The sequence below is a fragment of the Pectinophora gossypiella genome, chromosome 5 (assembly GCF_024362695.1).
Source record: "Pectinophora gossypiella chromosome 5, ilPecGoss1.1, whole genome shotgun sequence".
Lineage (NCBI taxonomy): Eukaryota > Metazoa > Arthropoda > Insecta > Lepidoptera > Gelechiidae > Pectinophora > Pectinophora gossypiella.
In genome coordinates, this window is record NC_065408.1 from 2,907,502 (window position 1) to 2,925,934 (window position 18,433).

At 38.8% G+C, this 18,433-nt stretch overlaps 1 protein-coding gene across 1 annotated transcript in view; it reads right to left on the minus strand.

Annotated features, from left to right (window-relative positions):
• LOC126366633 (uncharacterized) overlaps positions 1–18,433 on the minus strand; it is a 341,274-nt gene that overhangs the window by 118,637 nt on the left and 204,204 nt on the right. The window lies entirely within an intron of this gene.

Sequence of the window (18,433 nt, forward strand, 5' to 3'; positions counted from 1 at the left end):
TCAGAGGTACAACCAAGTATGCACACCTCACCGAGCCTTCTGTTAGAACAGCGTGATAGGTGGTGAGCCGTATCGCCGTCTATTATGGTTTAGCCGACTGCGTTAGTGAAAACTGCACTAAGGTACTTAAATTAATAACTTATTCGTGAAATAATACATATTAAATTAATACAGCATTTATTATTTTCACATTGTAATACACAAGTTTTTATAATTATCAATAAAACCCTGTTCTGTATTATACGGAAAATAAGGTCGACAGCAAGGCTTAGTTTCCCAAGACTGCTCAATTCAATCAAGAGTTACTAAGGTCCCGAGAGGGTATCCAATGTATTATCGTATTGTCCTTATTTTTACCAAATACGTATACATCTATTTTAACATTAGAGGGGTCTTGGAAAACATACCTACACATAGTGACATCGTAACGAATTTAGTGACTAAGGGGAATGATTCAGACCATGATTCTGAGTTAACATCAAGCGGAATTTTCCGACAAAAAATATGTTTTTATTTATTATTTATTTTTTAAATATACTTTACTTATAGAAAATTCTACGTAAAATTAACACAGAATAATGAGCTGAATCATTACCCTTAGTTTCGTTACGATGTCACTTACACCCCGTACAAGTACGAAGAAATTGCTGCATGAGCAATAAGGCCGCTTGTTGTGCTTTTCTGTATATGTTGTCCTTATCTCTATATATTGTGTCCGGTCACGAGTACTAATATGTATACACTTTGAAACCATGTCACATTAACTTTTTTGAGAAATTAAACCGTAAGTCTCGTTAAATCTATACTTATAATAAATCTGTAGAGAGGTCAATTCTGTACATTAAATATTTTTTCAAAATAACTATCAGGGGGTGATAAGTGGTCGATACTGATGCCAAAAATGCAATCAGTAAAATTTTTGTCTGTCTGTCTGTCTGTCTGTCTGTCTGTCTGTATGTTCCTTATAGAAACAAAAACTACTGGACGGATTTTAATGAAACTTGGTACAATTATTCTTCACACTCCTGGACAGGTTATAGTATACTTTTCATCACGCTACAATCAATAGGAGCAGAGTAGTGAAGGGAAATCCTTTTGTATGAAAAATCTAAACCGCTCAAGTTAGACGTTTGAAATTTGGCATGCAGGTACCTTAGATACCGTAGAGGTGCACTAAGAAAGGAATTCCCGAAATTCCTACGGGAACGGGAATTAGCGGGAAAATCCTTTTGTATGAAAAATCTAAACCGCTCAAGTTAGACGTTTGAAATTTGGCATGCAGGTACCTTAGATACCGTAGAGGTGCACTAAGAAAGGAATTCCCGAAATTCCTACGGGAACGGGAATTAGCGGGAAAATCCTTTTGTATGAAAAATAAACCACTCAAGTTAGACGTTTGAAATTTGGCATGCAGGTACCTTAGATACCGTAGAGGTACACTAAGAAAGGAATTCCCGAAATTCCCACGGGAACGGGAATTAGCGGGAAAATCCTTTTGTATGAAAAATCTAAACCACTCAAGTTAGACGTTTGAAATTTGTCATGCAGGTACCTTAGATACCGTAGAGGTGCACTAAGAAAGGAATTCCCGAAATTCCCACGAGAACGGGAATTAGCGGGAAAATCCTTTTGTATGAAAAATCTAAACCACTCAAGTTAGACGTTTGAAATTTGTCATGCAGGTACCTTAGATACCGTAGAGATGTACTAAGAAAGGAATTCCCGAAATTCTCACGGGAACGGCAATTAGCGGGAAAATCCTTTTGTATGAAAAATCTAAACCACTCAAGTTAGACGTTTGAAATTTGGCATGCAGGTACCTTAAATACCGTAAAGGTACACTAAGAAAGGAATTCCCGAAATTCCCACGGGAACGGGAATTAGCGGGAAAATCCTTTTGTATGAAAAATCTAAACCACTCAAGTTAGACGTTTGAAATTTGGCATGCAGGTACCATAGGTACCGTAGAGGTGCACTAAGAAAGGAATTCCCGAAATTCCCACGAGAACGGGAATTAGCGGGAAAATCCTTTTGTATGAAAAATCTAAACCACTCAAGTTAGACGTTTGAAATTTGTCATGCAGGTACCTTAGATGCCGTAGAGGTGTACTAAGAAAGGAATTCCCGAAATTCCCACGGAAACGGGAATTAGCGGGAAAATCCTTTTGTATGAAAAATCTAAACCACTCAAGTTAGACGTTTGAAATTTGGCATGCAGGTACCATAGGTACCGTAGAGGTGCACTAAGAAAGGAATTCCCGAAATTCCCACGGGAACGGGAATTAGCGGGAAAATCCTTTTGTATGAAAAATCTAAACCACTCAAGTTAGACGTTTGAAATTTGGCATGCAGGTACTTTAGTAAACTTAAAGCTTAGTTGCAACAGGATATTACAAAATTCCCACGGGAACGGTAGTTAGCGGGAAAAACATTTGTATGAAAAAATCAAATCTAAATAAAAGGAGAAACTGACTGACTCAGTGACTGACATATCAACGCATAGCCTGAACGGCTAAACGTAGGCATTTGAAATTTGGAAGGGACATAGCTTAGGTACCGTAGAGGTGCACTAAGAAAGGAATTCCCGGAATTCCCACGGAAACGGAAATTTGCGGGAAAATCCTTTTGTAAGAAAAATCTAAACCGCTTAAGTTAGACGCTTGAAATTTGGCATGCAGGTACCTTAGTTAACTTAAAGCTTAGTTGCAACAGGATATTGCAAAATTCCCACGGAAACGGGAGTAAGCGGGAAAAAAACATTTGTATGAAAAAATCGAAACCGCGTAAGATAGATGTTTTCAATTCAATTCAATTAAATTATTTATTGCATTCCATGTAGTACAATGGGGTGTTACATAGGCATAGGAACTAAAACATGGACCCTGTAGGGCACAGCAACGTTGAAGGGAAGAGAGGAAGTGTGTATTAAAATTAAAACTCAATGAACAATCAATTAAAAAAAAATCAATTCAATCAATTGATTCAATCTAGCATGCATGCATACCTTAGTAAATATAAAGTTTATTTTTGGCTGTATTTTGAAAAATGGGAGTTATTGGGAAAAAAAAATTATGAAAAAATCTAAACTGCATAAGTATGCACTCCCACACACACAAAGATCTCTCTCTTATATAACACGCCACGCGGACGAAGTCGCGGGCAAAAGCTAGTGTCAAATATGATAGTACGACAAAGTTCTAAAGTGGGTATATGATATTATTGCTCATGACTGTCCATTGTGCTCAATAAAGTATTTTATCTATCTATCTATCTAGGCCTTCCTTTTCCAACTCTATCAGTTACACTGGCATCATTAATATTTTTTGTAAGTCTACTTCATTTTTCATTTTAAATTGTCAAGTTTAATAAAAAAATCTGGACCCTTCGATAAACACTTAAGTCCCCTATAATGCATGGGTCGTACAAAAAATGATGCTAAACAAAAGGCGTATTATGGTCGCAAAGCCCTTGGGGCCCCCGCACAAGAGCCTTTCGAAACAAATTCGGTCGGATAAGATGAATATATTATGGTGAAATCTGTTACTGGTTTTCTGTTACCGAGAGGACGATGATGGTGAAAGGGACAACCAGAATCGAGTGACCTTTATTAACTAATAATACAATATGGCTTTTCTCCTTCTATCGTGTGGGTTATGAGGTGAATAACCAACTTCAACCTAAGCATTGAGGTTGAGGTGAGGTGAGGAGGTTATTGAGCCGCCAAAGACCACAGACATGGCTCATGTAACGGTTATGTGCTTACATCGGTAAGTAACAACCAGAACCAACGGCTTAACGTGCTTTCCAAAGCACGGATCATCTTACTTTCGAACAATCGGGTAATCAGCCTGTAATGGCCTAACCAAGCTAGGGACCAGAAAGTGATTTTCGTGACGTGTCCCTACCAGAATTCGAACCCGGGACCTCCGGCTCGTGAGCCCAAAGCTCAACTATTGAACCATGGAGGCTGAAGATGTCATATGTGTGTATTTCTATAGAAATATTTTATCAAATATATTGAGGTTCTCCTTTTGACTATTAGGTGTACCGTGAGATTGGGTTCAAATATTTCCAACAAAATCTGTCATTTAGAATAATTCCTAAATACTTAGCGCTTTATCGTTGCCGTATTTTGTAAATATTAGCAGGAAAATTTTCAATATTTTCTCCTCACCTAACCTGCCTTCGTAGCATGGCAACCGCGCCGCGCGGAGGGTTTGGATGTCTATCTACGCAAATAGCATTCGTTGCGATTATTGGTCGAATTCGCGCCGCACGAGGTTCTGTCGTAAGACCATGATGTATTCGACTGGTTTTCCCTTCGGTTGGAAGGTCAGATAGGTTGCTTCTATAAAATACTGGCCCTACCAAATCATAGAGAGGTCAGGTAAGCGAACCCCGTGAAAATAACGATATGTTCAATGTTTTCGTTCCCCGCTCCTGTCTTAAACCAAACATTGTGGCTTGAAATTCAAATACAGCGGTCTCCGGTACACGCCTTCTATTAGCTTTGATATGCAACTCGAATATTTTAAGTGCTCAGCCTTTATAAATAGACTGGCCGTTGTTACGTTTTCAGAATTGAGACAGACGTACTGACGAGCAGGCAATTTGAACAGATATTTTTTTTTATAATGTTCAAATATATTTCATAACCACAGCAGCGCCATTTTGAAAAACATTCATTCATTCAACATTCTGATGCGATTTACTTCAACAAAACCGCGATGTTTTCCAATTTATTTCAATTCGGGTAAAACTCAGACTACAATATTTAACTTGGATTGAAACTAGCTTAACTATTGTTAACAAAAAATACATCCAAATGACGTGATTTTTGATCACATCCTACACCAACACAGCCAACAGCAAACAACAGCAACAGCCTCCGTGGTCTAGTGGTTAGAGCACGATCTGGAGGTCAGGGTTCGATTCCCGATGGGGATATTGTCCAATTCACTTCGTGAGACTGTCCTTGTTTGGTAAGGACTTTTTAGGCTTGAATCAAATGATTGTCCGAAAAAGTAAGATGATTCCGTGCTTCGGAAGCCACGTTAAGCTGTTGGTCCCGACTATTAGCCGTAAAAACACCTCCACCAACCCGCATTAGAGCAGCGTGGTGGAGTATGCTCCATACACTCTCCGGTTGATTGGGGGGAGGCCTGTGCCCAGCAGTGGGACGTATATAGGCTGTTTATGTTATGTATGTTGTGATTTTAGATAAAGGCGCTTATGCGGTTTTCACTATAAGGATATTTTACAGCTAGTAAATAATATGACAATATAGCGTCACTGTAATCGCGAAGGTGTAGGGTGTAAGCCAGGTGGCTTACGCCTACGCAACGATATGCTTTTTCTTGTAAAATAAAAATGTGTAATTTTCTATCTTCTTCTATCGTGTGGGTTGTCAGTTAGATCACCAACCCCATAAACCCTCGTGTCAGGGTTACTATTCAGCCCGCCGAAGGCCCCTAACATGGCCCATGTAACGACTAATAATGATGTAAGTTAATTAGTAAGTAATAACCGGGACCAACGGCTTAACTTGCCTTCCGAAGCACAGATCATCTTTCTATCGGACAATCAGGTGATCAGCGTGTCCTATAACCAAATTAGTGATCACAAAATAATTTTCGTGATTTTCTATCTGAAATAGTTTATCTTAAATGATTTCACTAAAATAGTTGGCTTTGACTGTTACCATCTGATTAGAGTATGCCGCTATTTCTGATGTCGTAAGACCATGATGTATCCGACTGGTTTTCCCTTCGGTTAGAAGGTCAGATAGGTTGCTTCTGCCATATTAGAGCCTATCATAACATCGACCTGGGATAGACATTTAGGAGTCGCCGTCGCTGGACACGGCTTGGATGATGATGATGATTAGAGTATGTCGAAATAGTTTCATGTCAACAGTGTGGCATTATGTCGAGGTAGAATGTCATCCTATTCGCATCGTTTCTTAGTGAAGTCCTGTCGAAAAAACGTTTTGTCGGAGTAGTATCGAAGTTAAAACATGTCGTAATTATGTATTGTCGGAATAAAGAAGTGTCGGATTTTCATATTGGCGAAGTAAAATCTTGTCGGATAACAGTTTGTCGGACTTCAGTTTTTAACCCGATACGGCTCACCACCTGTCATTTCGATCTACTTAGTTTATCTTGCGAATAATGTACCTCTGACTAGCCCTATTGGGAATACGGTTGAGAACTTTATATGCTGTATCCAAAAAGGAATATTTAATCCGTATACATAAGTGGATTCCAGCAAAAATAAAAAAATAAATATATTGATACCTGGAATACTAAATTGTTTTTCTCAGTATTATTTGCCTGCAAAAGATCATTTTATTTTTCAATTTACGTAAATTCAAAGAAACATAAAATATAGAAACAATAAAATATGAAGCACAGACACAGGAATCGTGAAGTGCCTATTTGCAGCAATTATTTTAAAATATTAACGAATTATGTAGTCAGCGAACTGTATGTTAATATTCTGAATCGAATGGAATTAATATTCTGAAAGTAATCAGAAAACAATTAATAAAGAAAAACACTGTTACACGCGGGTTAAAAAAATGTCTCGACTACACAAATCCTGTGAATGAATGACGTCAATTGGTTAGTTTCCTAGTTCAAATATACATAACATAACATATTTATTTATTATAACAATTATAATTATGTGTATTATTATTATGTAGTTTATGTAGTCAAAAGTGTATTTATTTTTATATGCACAAGTATTCCCATGCTGCACTATCCCGCTATATTACCTAATATTCAATATCTCCTATACTTAAAGGTTGCCTGGAAGAGATTGCTACTTAGCAAAAAGGCCGCCTATTGTACTAATTCTATTTCTCTTATGTTTTGTATATTGTTTTTTCCTGTTTGTGCAATAAAGTATTTGTTATGTTATGTTATGTTAACATAACATAAACTGCCCATGTACGTCCCACTGCTGGGCACAGGCCTCCCCTCAATCAACCGGAGGGGGCATGGAACATACTCCACCACGCTGCTCCACAGGAATTTTCCGTCGCAAACTTCATGATTTCTTTTTTATATATTTTTTAAATTATTTTCAATTCTTTACTTCATGAAATTTCTTGTGTTTTTTATTATTATTTTCAGTTCCATACTTTTGCGACGGAAAATTCCACATGATATCAACTCAGAATCATGAATTGATCTGAATCATCCCTCAAAGCTTACGTTACGATGTCACTTACACCCTGTTTACCTGTCAGTCTCTCCGTCTTTATTGCATCTTCTTCTTATCGTGTGGGTTGTGAGGTGGAATACCAGCCTCATCAAGCCTCGTGTCAGGGTTATGATTGAGCTGCCAAAGGCCCCTGACATGGCTCATGTAACGATTACTCACTTACATCAGTAAATAGTAACCGGGACCAAAGGCTTAACGTGCCTTCCGAAGCACGAACCATCTTACTTTCGGACAATCAGGTGATCAGCCTGTAATGTCCTAACCAAACTAGGGATCACAAAGTGTTTTTATTAATGGATTGTATTGTACCGTAATAGATAGCCATTTCATCACAGATTATGTGTTATTATGGCGGATTGATCAATAAATGAAAAAAATAAAGTATAAGTAAAAGTGAAGTACAAGTATGGAATAAGGAATAGTACCACGTATAGAACGTCAACTCTCCGCTCCCCACCAGCGTCTGAGCTAGGTTTACCGCACCCCCTCGGACATAGTTTAGTCTTCAATCGTATGGCACGTGCATCTTTTAAATAACATAAGCTCAGGACAATATTCTCAGTTCAGCTGGTCAGAAAACCTAACGGCCTTCATGGCCCAGTCGTTCAAGCGTTCGACTCACGATCCGGAGGTCTCGGGTTCAAATCCCGGTGGGGATATGTCACGTAAATCAATTTGTGATCCCTAGTTTGGTTAGAACATTACAGGCTGATCCCCTGATTGTCCGCAAGTAAGATGATCCGTGCTTCGGAAGGCACGTTAAGTCGTTGTTCCGGTTACTACTTAAAGATGCAAGTTTAGTAGTCGTTGCATAAGCCATGTCAGGGGCCTTTGGCGATTCAATAGTAACCCTGACACCAGGGTTGATGGGGTGGGTAATCTACCTCACAGCCCACACGATAGAAGAAGAAGAATCGTATGGTAAACTGTCTTTCCGTGTCAGTATCCAAGTTTCACATCCATAGAGGACTCTATATACACCATACGAGAGTTTTGATGCATCATTTTCTGATTCCTTTGGCTATCATAGCCTTGAATATGCACCCCTTGTTATGGATAGCGAAGTAGACCCTTATAATAATGTAAGGTAGGTACACGATACCTTTTTCAAAGTTTTCCGTTTCAAATGTAAAGTTATGTAAACACCGCTCACTACTCCTACATCCAAAGCACATTACTTGATGGAAGTTTGCATGATATTAGCGAACTGAAAGCACCTCTCGATTTTCCATAGTCAGCGAATCTACCATTTGGCTACTTACATTCTTATTTAAGTACCTTGTACTCGTTCAAAATTTACGACATAAGTTTTTTATTACAATTATTAATATACGCTTTCAAAATATTCGCTAGAGCTATTTAGATGCCTGTTGTTTTAATTTATTAAGGCGAACGCCCTCTGCGCTTCCTATTTGCCTGGTCAAGTAGTTATCGCCATCAGAGATCAAACTTGAGAAATAGAAAAATCTAGACGACTCAAGCAATATTTGTGAGTTGCTTTATTATGCTTATTGTTATTACTTGGGTAACTTAATAAATATGCTTATTTTCAAGGTTAAATAGTTGGAACAACTTTAGAAAAGATATCCTTAACATGAAGTCACAAATTGCTATCACGTGGTTTCCAGGATTTGATTGGCTTGCCCTCTATTACATGCGACTTAGACATAGCTGGCGAGGAGTGTTTTCATAGATACTATGAATCTCTGCCTACCGCTTTGGGGATACGAGCATGATGTTGGCATCATGTGTTGAAGTCACGTGTTGAAGTCAAATGTTCAATTGGTAATTCGTCTACCGTTTGGACTTATTGTAATAAACCTTTTATTAACCTTTTTCCTTTAGGACTTCTTATTAAAAGTGGCCTAGGCCTTTGGTTTTGGTTTCTTCTTCTCTGCCGTCCACTGCTGCAAATCCTGTTTGAAGGCAAGAGGAAAATTACTGCCCTATTGTTCCCTAAAAAGTAGTATGGAGAATGCTACACCGACAAGAGCGTGGCCCTTAAATTAGTGGTGATGATCAAACGTGGCTGCAAGACGTTATGATTACAGAAGGCTCTTCCTCATTCAGCGCTTATCGCTATCATCCCACTGAGGTTAATATTTTCAAATATAATCCTCTCAGGCGACGCCCTGAGCCGAGGGTTGGGCCCTCCTAGGCAACCTCAGGGTTCATGTTGTACCGGGTGAGAGCCCTCTGCGCTCCCTATTCAATAGTTAATGCCATTTGCGGCAAATCTACAATCATCATCATCAATTTAAGAGCCACGCTCTTGTCGGTATAGCATTTTCCATTCCAGTCTATCAAAGGCCAATTCCTTGACTTCCCTATAAGACACGACGTTAACCTTTTCTTTAATCTGTTCCATGTAAGCTCTTCTTGGTCTTCCCCTTCCTCTCTTTTCTTCTATCTAAATCTACAATAAGTCACGTCAAAAAGAAAAACAATCTCCCACTTCATTAAAAAAAAAAAAAACTTTTATTACGGGTAACTTGGACCCAGGTTGTTAGTAACAATGATTTCTTACTGACTAATGTTAGTATTACATAGATACACAATACACACACATACACAATAAAAATAAGACATTTATTTACTGCTCCTGTACAAGTGACTCATGAGTCATGTACGGACAGTCCATTAAGTCAAGTTAAGACGTAGAATTGGGGAATTTCGTATAGAATCACAAGATTTCCAGTGTTATTCACTACAGTGCTGCTAACGGGTCTGTGGTTTCTTAGACCTAAATAAAACTAGGAGTAAGTTTATACGGAACCAACGTGTGTGTGCAAGAGAAACTTTCATATCTTAATGGAAATTAAAGTTTGTTCGAGACAGCGCCGCATTTAAGAACAGGCTACATAGGCTAAAAGGACCCACATAATATGGTCCAAATAGGCTAGTTTCCAACTAGTCAAATCAGGTACTTTTTTTTCCTAAACGTCAAAACACGAAATTACTATGGAATTGGTATTAAAAAACACACTGTGACGTCACAGAAAAACGTATCAAAAATGACTTATTATTTCGGTTAATAAGTTATATAGAAAATGTTTTTGTTAGTTTTAGATCTGTCTTTATTTTCATAATTTATCTTGAACCTTCCTCTTTCCATTTTTCGCGGTCCTGGGAGGCCTTTGCCCAGCAGTGGGATCTTGTAGGCTAGATTAGATTAGATTAGATCTTGAACCTGGTACACGACCCAATGGGTCAAAAGATTAGGCAGCTAGAAAAGTGGAAACTTAATTTTAGCTTTTCTTTTTTTTACGTGACTTATTGTAGATTTGCTGCAGGTGGCATTAACTACTTGCCCGGACAAATGGGGAGCGCTGAAGGCTCTCACCCGTGCGTCGATAGCGATAAGCGCTGATTGGGGGAAGTGTTAATTTTAGCAACACGCACGCAATGTCTAGGGATCCTTCATATTCCAAATAAGGCCTAATGAAAACTAAAAACAGTGTACTTACGGCCCGTGCCGCACTATAGTGGACGTGTGCCCCATGACGTGTGTCCTATGACGTGTATCCCATGACGTGTGTCCCATGACGTGTGTCCCATGACGTGTGTCCCATGATGTGTGGCGTCGTGGTGGCGATGGTGAAAACTTAAACAATTCTTTCTGTTCACACCATTTGTTTTATCACAGTTTAGAAGTATTACAAAATTGTGCGTGGCTCGTCATGCTTCGGTAGGGCAGTATTGCCATTAAAATCTTATGTGTTAAGTACCACTTATTTTTGCCAGTCAATATCTTAATATCTCCAATAAACAGGAGGGATAATTATTTATGACTGAGCGAGCAAGTAAAAGAGAAGTCCAGTTTGCTAAACCTAGCTCAACCGCTGGTAGGGAGCAGAGAGTTGCCGTTCTATACGTGGAATTATTCCTTATTCTATGGCTACTAAGTCAACCAATCTTACACAGTAACTTAGCAGTAGTGACTTACTATCTATAGTAAGAGCCGATTTAGCGATACTGTAATAACACAGCACTAAATAAGGCCACGTTTACTTTACGAATCGGCCCTTGGAATCATGTAGGGTCACGAGTATTAATATGTATACACTTTAAAACCATGTCACATTAACTTTTTTGACAAATCAAGTAGTCATCATTATCAGCCGTACGACGCCCACTGCTGGGCATAGGCCTCTCCCAAGGATCTCCACGACGATCGGTCCTGCGCTGCCCGCATCCAGCGGCTTCCCGCGACCTTCACCAGATCGTCGGTCAATCAAGTAGTAAGTCTCATTAAATGTCAAATATGATTCGACAGGGTTCTAAAGTGGGTACATGATATTTCTCATGACTGTACGTAGTGTAACAGCATAAAATAGGGCCCCCACTACAGGTGCAGCTTAGGCCTACATACCCTAATTGCGGGCCTGCCCCACGACCGTAATGAGACTAGCGCGGCGCCGAGCGAGAATAAAACAAACTCGGGCTACCTACATCTCTTTTCATAATTTGATTTCTTATTTATTCTCCTTTAGGATAACTTCATAATGTTACAAAATTATTTATTTATTACTTCTCTATACTTCGCAGTGATGCATGTATTAGTTATAAGTGGAGACTTCATAGGCACACAATTTGCATTTTTTTTAATTGTTACCTATTTAAGCTGTTTGTTTCCCAATTTGAGTGGAATTTTCTGCCATTTTCTGTATTTCCGGATGCATATAACCCGGGTGCTTTCAAGGCCAGAGTGAACAGGCACCTTCTGGGCCAGCTCGCTCCATCTTATGCCTCATCTTTTTTTTTTTTTTTGACGTGACTTATTGTAGATTTGCCGCAGATGGCATTAACTACTTGGCCGGACAAATGGGGAGCGCTGAAGGCTCTCACCCGGTACAACGTTTAAGACAACAGGCCTGAGGGTACCCAGTTGGGCGCGAACCTCGGCTCAGGGCGTCGTCTGAGAGGAAAAATATTTGAAAGAATTAATCGACCCTAGTGGGTCGATAGCGATAAGCGCTGAATGAGGGAAATCGTCGACCACGTCGGCGGGGTCGGTATCGGGGTCCTTATGCCTCATCAACGCCTTCGGGCAAGTCTGGGGCCAAGAGCAAACTTATCAAACGTAAAAGCAATGTTTGTTGTTTTTTTATTATTTTATTTTTTAAGATTTCGTCATTGTTATTTTTTTGTTATAATTTTGGGTTTAATCACGATTGAAAATAATTAAACAAAACACTATCATTTTTATACATTCTCTATCAAGACACCCAACTTGAAATCTACTCAGGAGCATGGTCTGAAAGCCCCAAAGTTTTCGTTACGGTTATTGGGAGTGCATATATTGAATTAGAACATAAACAGCAAAAAAAAAACATTCCAATCTGATTTTTTATTGAAAATTGACAAAGACATTAAAATAAAAATAGAAGGTAGTAAAAATTACATACTTATATAAAAAAAAACTTTAATAAAACCAAGGAGGCCATCACTAATAACGGTGTCACTAACACCCTACAGCCTAAGTATGGCATAAGTACGTTAGTAAGTAAAATGTTTATTTTTCATATGAATACAAAAAATACTGGTACAATAAAAACTCCACAAAAAATCTTTGGTTTGTCTGTGGGAGAATTTCTGTCACTGAAACATTCTGAAAAACTTTTTTGCAGTAACATCCATGAGATGGGCGGAGAAGAGCGGAGATGTGCGGATTTGACCAATCACAGCGTGCGAGAGAGCGAAAAACGTAGACGCTCTGTCACTCTCTCCCTCACAGTGATTGGTCGATTCTTGTACGTGTCCGCTCCTCTCCGTCCAACTCCGCGTCAATGGAAACGCAGCCTAATACTCCTTGTCAGAGTGCGAGGCACTAAGTCGCCATGACACCTCGCCCTGCCATCCATCTTGGTGACTGAAGACGTATTACATAACTGAGCAGTTTTAATACTATTACGGAGATTGAACGCTCCACCTTGAAGTAAGCTCACGCTGAGTTTTTAATAGATGAGAGCTTAAAGCAAGGATAAAGTTATTCTAAAGAGGTTTTCTTTTATATTCTCTGGGATTACACCCTCTACGACATGATGGAATATGTATTTAGGCGATAAACTTAACTAAGCTCAATTTTTGGTAAAATTAAATAACCTCATGTATCCTGATGTGTTATTATTGAGCCGCCAAAGGCCACTGACATGGCTTACGTAATAATTATGTACTTACATCCACTACGAATAAATAATAACTTAATACATCAGTAAGAAGTAAGCAGGACCAATGGCTTAATGTTCCTTCCGAAGCACGGATCACGTTACTTTCGAATAATCGGGTGATCAGCCTGTAATGTCTTAACCAAACCAGATCGGACAATCGGGTGATCAGTCTGTAATGTCTTAACCAAACCAGAACCAGCCCAACGCTCAACCACTGGACCAAGGAGGCCGATAATGTTGCTGATTCCAGCAGACACCTCGTAATTTAATTTCAAATTATATCTGTCAATTGTTTTAACCATCGAAAAGAACCCATTTTGTATTGTATTCTATTTGACATTTTAGGCATTCTATTAATTGACGATCATATTTTTGACTTTCTTTCTTTCTTCTTTTTTCTTTCCTTTTAATGTATGTAAAACGTATAAACGTGTTAACTTTCTTAACTTTTCTTACTTTTTCTTAACATGTTTCAACACATTTTTATCCACACATCTTAACAAACGTGACAGAGTTTTCTTATTCAGGAAGCGTAAACAAATCCGAATACAAACCACAGTTGTAGTCGCACCTCGGTTCACATTATTAAAACCAGGGGCGGATTCAAAGCGAGGCACTTTACCCCATTTCATATTTCGCATTTCGTATTACTCTACTGTGGACGTCTATAGGAATGCACGGGTGTAAGTGCTGGCGAGAATTGGCAATCACAACTGTATTTCGTAATTTGAGTTAGTGACTTCTTTAAGGCGAGGCATTTTAACAGTATTTTAACGAGGTATTGATAACAGCCTCCGTGGTCTGGTGCGTTAGGCTCACGATCTGGAGGTCCGGTTTCGATTCCCGATGGGGACATTATCGAAATCACTTTGTGAGACTGTTTTTTGTTTGGTAAGGACTTTTCAGGCTTGAATCACCTGATTGTCTGAAAAAGTAAGATGATTCCGTGCTTCGGAGGGCACGTTAAGCCGTTGGTCCCGGCTATTAGCCGTAAAAACACCTCCACCAACCCGCATTGGAGCAGCGTGGTGGAGTATGCTCCATATCCCCTCCGGTTGATTGAGGGGAGGCCTGTGCCCAGCAGTGGGACGTATATAGGCTGTTTAATGTTATAAGTAACAATTTAGATAGTCTATCTATCTATCTATATCAGCCTAAATTCATATCCTTTTTTGGACGTAGGCCTCTTCCATGTTTTTCCACTTCCGACGATCTTGGGCAATCGATATCCAGTCATATACTGCGTGCCGCACGATGTCGTCCTTCCATCTCATTGGTGTTTAGGTTTAGCGATGTTTGTAAAACAATCATGTGTAATTTATGAAGTGTTTAAAAAAAAAAAACGCGAGCCATGATTTAGGAGACGAGGCGCGGGGGCCGTTCGCGAGTCTCCCACGTCGTTAAACTGAATACGACTATGACTAAAGTACATCCACAGCTAATATATATTTTGTTTTGAGACACTATATTCTATGTCCGCACTGAAACAGCGTGGTGGAATATGCTCTATATACCCTCCGGTCAATTGAGGGGAGGCCTGTACCGAGCACTGGGTCGCGATGCTGTTTATGTTATTCTATGTCTGAGATGGTTTCGAAAAACTCAAAAACGCGACTGCGGGAATACGTCGCTTTGAACAAAAGTCAGTAAAGTTTGTGTCGGAGAAAAACGATAAATAGAAGTAGTTCTATTATCTTAGGACAATCTAAGGGTAGCTTTGACTCCGTACGTTTACATGGTAACCTTCTGCAAATAAATTTGAACAGCTACTTAACGATTTTCTTGTGCTGTAAAACCTTTATCAAATTGTATGATTCGAAGTTCTGCTTTTTCTTTTGTTTATTATCTATATATTTATGTCGGTATATTGTGTATTTGTTATTATGTATGACTGTATTTTTAAAAATAAATTAAGGTCGCGTTTGATCACTCACCTGATGGTAAGTAAGTCTAGGGAAGATCACGTTTACGTAGCAAATGCGTATTCACTCTAGCCTTGAAGACTCACGGCAGACCGCTCCAGCCCTTTGCTGTTCGCATCAAAAAGGAAGAGTCTAAACGTTTAGTGCGGGTAGTAGAAATATCCACAACATAAGGATGAGCCGACCTCTAGTTGACCGTAGATGCAACGGAGTGGGTTGCTCGCCTCATACTTTTTGGTATTTTTTTGGATTTAAAATTAAACTCAAAGTTTCGGGAGAAAATAATCCACCGCTCTACCGCTGACGGCGGGACATACCTCAGTACATCACAACTGGCGTTGAAAAGGCGAGGGACGACTTTGTAATTCAAATCCAACCCTGCCCGAACCACAGGTACAACGTTAAGGCGATGCCGCGATATTTAAATTCAGCATATTAGATTGGGGAAATATAGTGCTTTAATATTCTACGCGATAACAAGAACTTGCAAGGAATAGTGGGGAAATTTTACTCTACACATGTTTCTCGCATTTAGAACCGTGGTAGGTAGAACGCTTGCCTCTCACTTTGAGGTCGCAGTTTCGAATCCAGCACATGCCTAAACCAATGATTGTCGAATTTATTTTCGAATTCATGTTTGGATCATAAATTATAACGAACTCAGCGGTGAAGGAAAACATGGTGAGGAAACACATATTCCCGAGAAATATATTCTCGGAGGTAAGTTATCTAACCTGTATTGGGCTGGTTTTCCCTTCGCGGGTTGGAAGGTCAGACAGGCAGTCGCTTCTGTAAAAAACCGGACCTGTCAAATCTTCAGGTTAGGTAAGCGGACCCTGTGAAATGCTAGGGAGATGATGATGTTTCTCGAAGTTTTTACTACTTTTTTGTTTTACTTTTTCTTCTCAGTATTGTTACACAGTTGTTTAGTATTCAATGCGAAGCTGGCCATTATTTTTCAACTGGTATTTTTTTAAACTTGTTTAAGGTTTTACAAAGGATACGAGTCGATTGATTCAATTCGTTAAGTGGTAAAGGAATAACTTGAGGTTGGTTCAAAAATAAATCAAAGTAAAAATTTACTCAGAGTGTAACTATATCACTTAGAGTATTTTTTACATAAAAAAAAAAAAAACTGCTGCAGATTCTCACAACCTGTGTAGCCGGGGAAAAGAAGGTGCAAGAAAAACGTCGGCATGGGACCCTAAACGTTCTTTTTTAAAAAAATACATACATACATAAACTCACGCCTACTTCCCATCGGGGCAAGCAGACACTATGGAAGTCAATTTGCTTCGATCATGACACACTTCTCTTGCTTCCTCCACATTCATCAATCGTTTCATACACGCACGCCCGTTCAGAGTAGATCGTACTGAACCTTTTCTAAGGACATCTCCAATTTGTTAAACAAGTCAGCAATTTATACAATAAGTATGAGGTAGTATAAGTTATGGTGTATAATATTCAAGAAGTTCACATAATTTAAAAAATGTAGTATTTTTTTTTTACGTGACTTATATTGTAGTTTTGCCACATATGGCATTAACTACTCCACTCCCACAGACAAACCGAGGAATTGGTTTTGTGGGGTTTTTATTGTATCAATATTTTCTGTATTTTTTTTATGAAAAATAAACATTTTACTTTACTTGGCCGGATTATAAAAAGGAGTAGGAAACAGTAAAGTAAGTACTTATGAACACCCTGTTTCGACACAACCAACTCGACACGATTGTAAACAATTTACCATCACTTACTATCCAACTTGCCGAAACTCCATAAAGTTATTATTATATTTCATATAACACATTTGTCATGCGCGTGATTTCGCTAATGCCACTGTCAAAGTTTCCCCCTGTAATGATTTATGAATATTACATCACACGCTCTTAAGATTTAATTGAGAATAAGCAAGCCCCGATCTTAAGAAGCTGTTGGATCTTATTAATCTTTATTAGGTACCCGGGATGAAATTATTACGCACCTACAAGGATAAATATGTGTCGGATTAAATTTAGAGATTATTAAGTGAGGCGGAAATTTTGTTGTCATTTTTAAGGTAAATGTAAATTATATGCTCCATACCCCTTTCGGTAGATTGTAAGGACGCCTGTGCCCAGTAGTGGGACGTTTATAGGCTGTTTATGTTAAATTTGTTCGTTTTTACTTCTAAGTAAGTAACGCCTAAGCAACCACCTCCGTGGTCCAGTGGTTGAGTGTAGATGATCCGTGCTTCGGAAGTTAGTAATTTAACAAAAACATAATATCTCAAGTAAGCATAGAAAAGACGTCGTGCCTTTTCTAAAAACAAAGGCAGCAAATAGATTTTTATCCATCATAACATAAACTTTGATCCGAGTGAAATATCGCCACTGATATTGTAATATTGCCTTAACTTGGCAGCCTTCAGACGTTTTACAGCGAACCTTTCTTGAATGTAAAATAGGTGAAATATCAAACTTAGAGGTAACAAGAAAAACACATTTGTGGACGAAAGTTCCCCGACGCGAAGGTTTAGTATCGACGTTTTATGACGCAATTTAGCGGGAGTTGATGTGGTGATTTCATTCTGAATACGGCTCTGGATTAATTGAATTTTCGAATGGTCAATGAATGCGGGTTTCTGTGTTCCAGTTTTGAATATTGTTGCGTTTATTCGACATTTATGAACATGGGTCGATTCTATTTTATTTAAATTCATATTTTAGTTTGATGACGTGTAGATTGGTCAATGAATGCGGATTTCGATGTTCCATTTTTGAAACTTTCTAGGTTTTATTCGACGTTTGTGATTTATGTGTCGATTCTATTTCGTTTGAAATAATATAGTTCATTAACATGTTTATGTAATGGCATTGTTGACGTGTTTTTTGTCTTGTACTCAAAAATGGAATCGCAAGTAAAAAGGTATGTAAAGGTATGTTTCCAAAATTAGCCTATTTGGATTTTTAAATGTTTAAGTCTCATGCCGTTACATACATACACGTACATACATAAAAGATCACGCCTCCAATCTGGGGGCATTCCTCAATCATTGCCATTCTGTTACATAGTTCTTGTAGTAACGAAACGGCCAAGCCCCATATTTTGCCTAACGTGTAGAGTTTG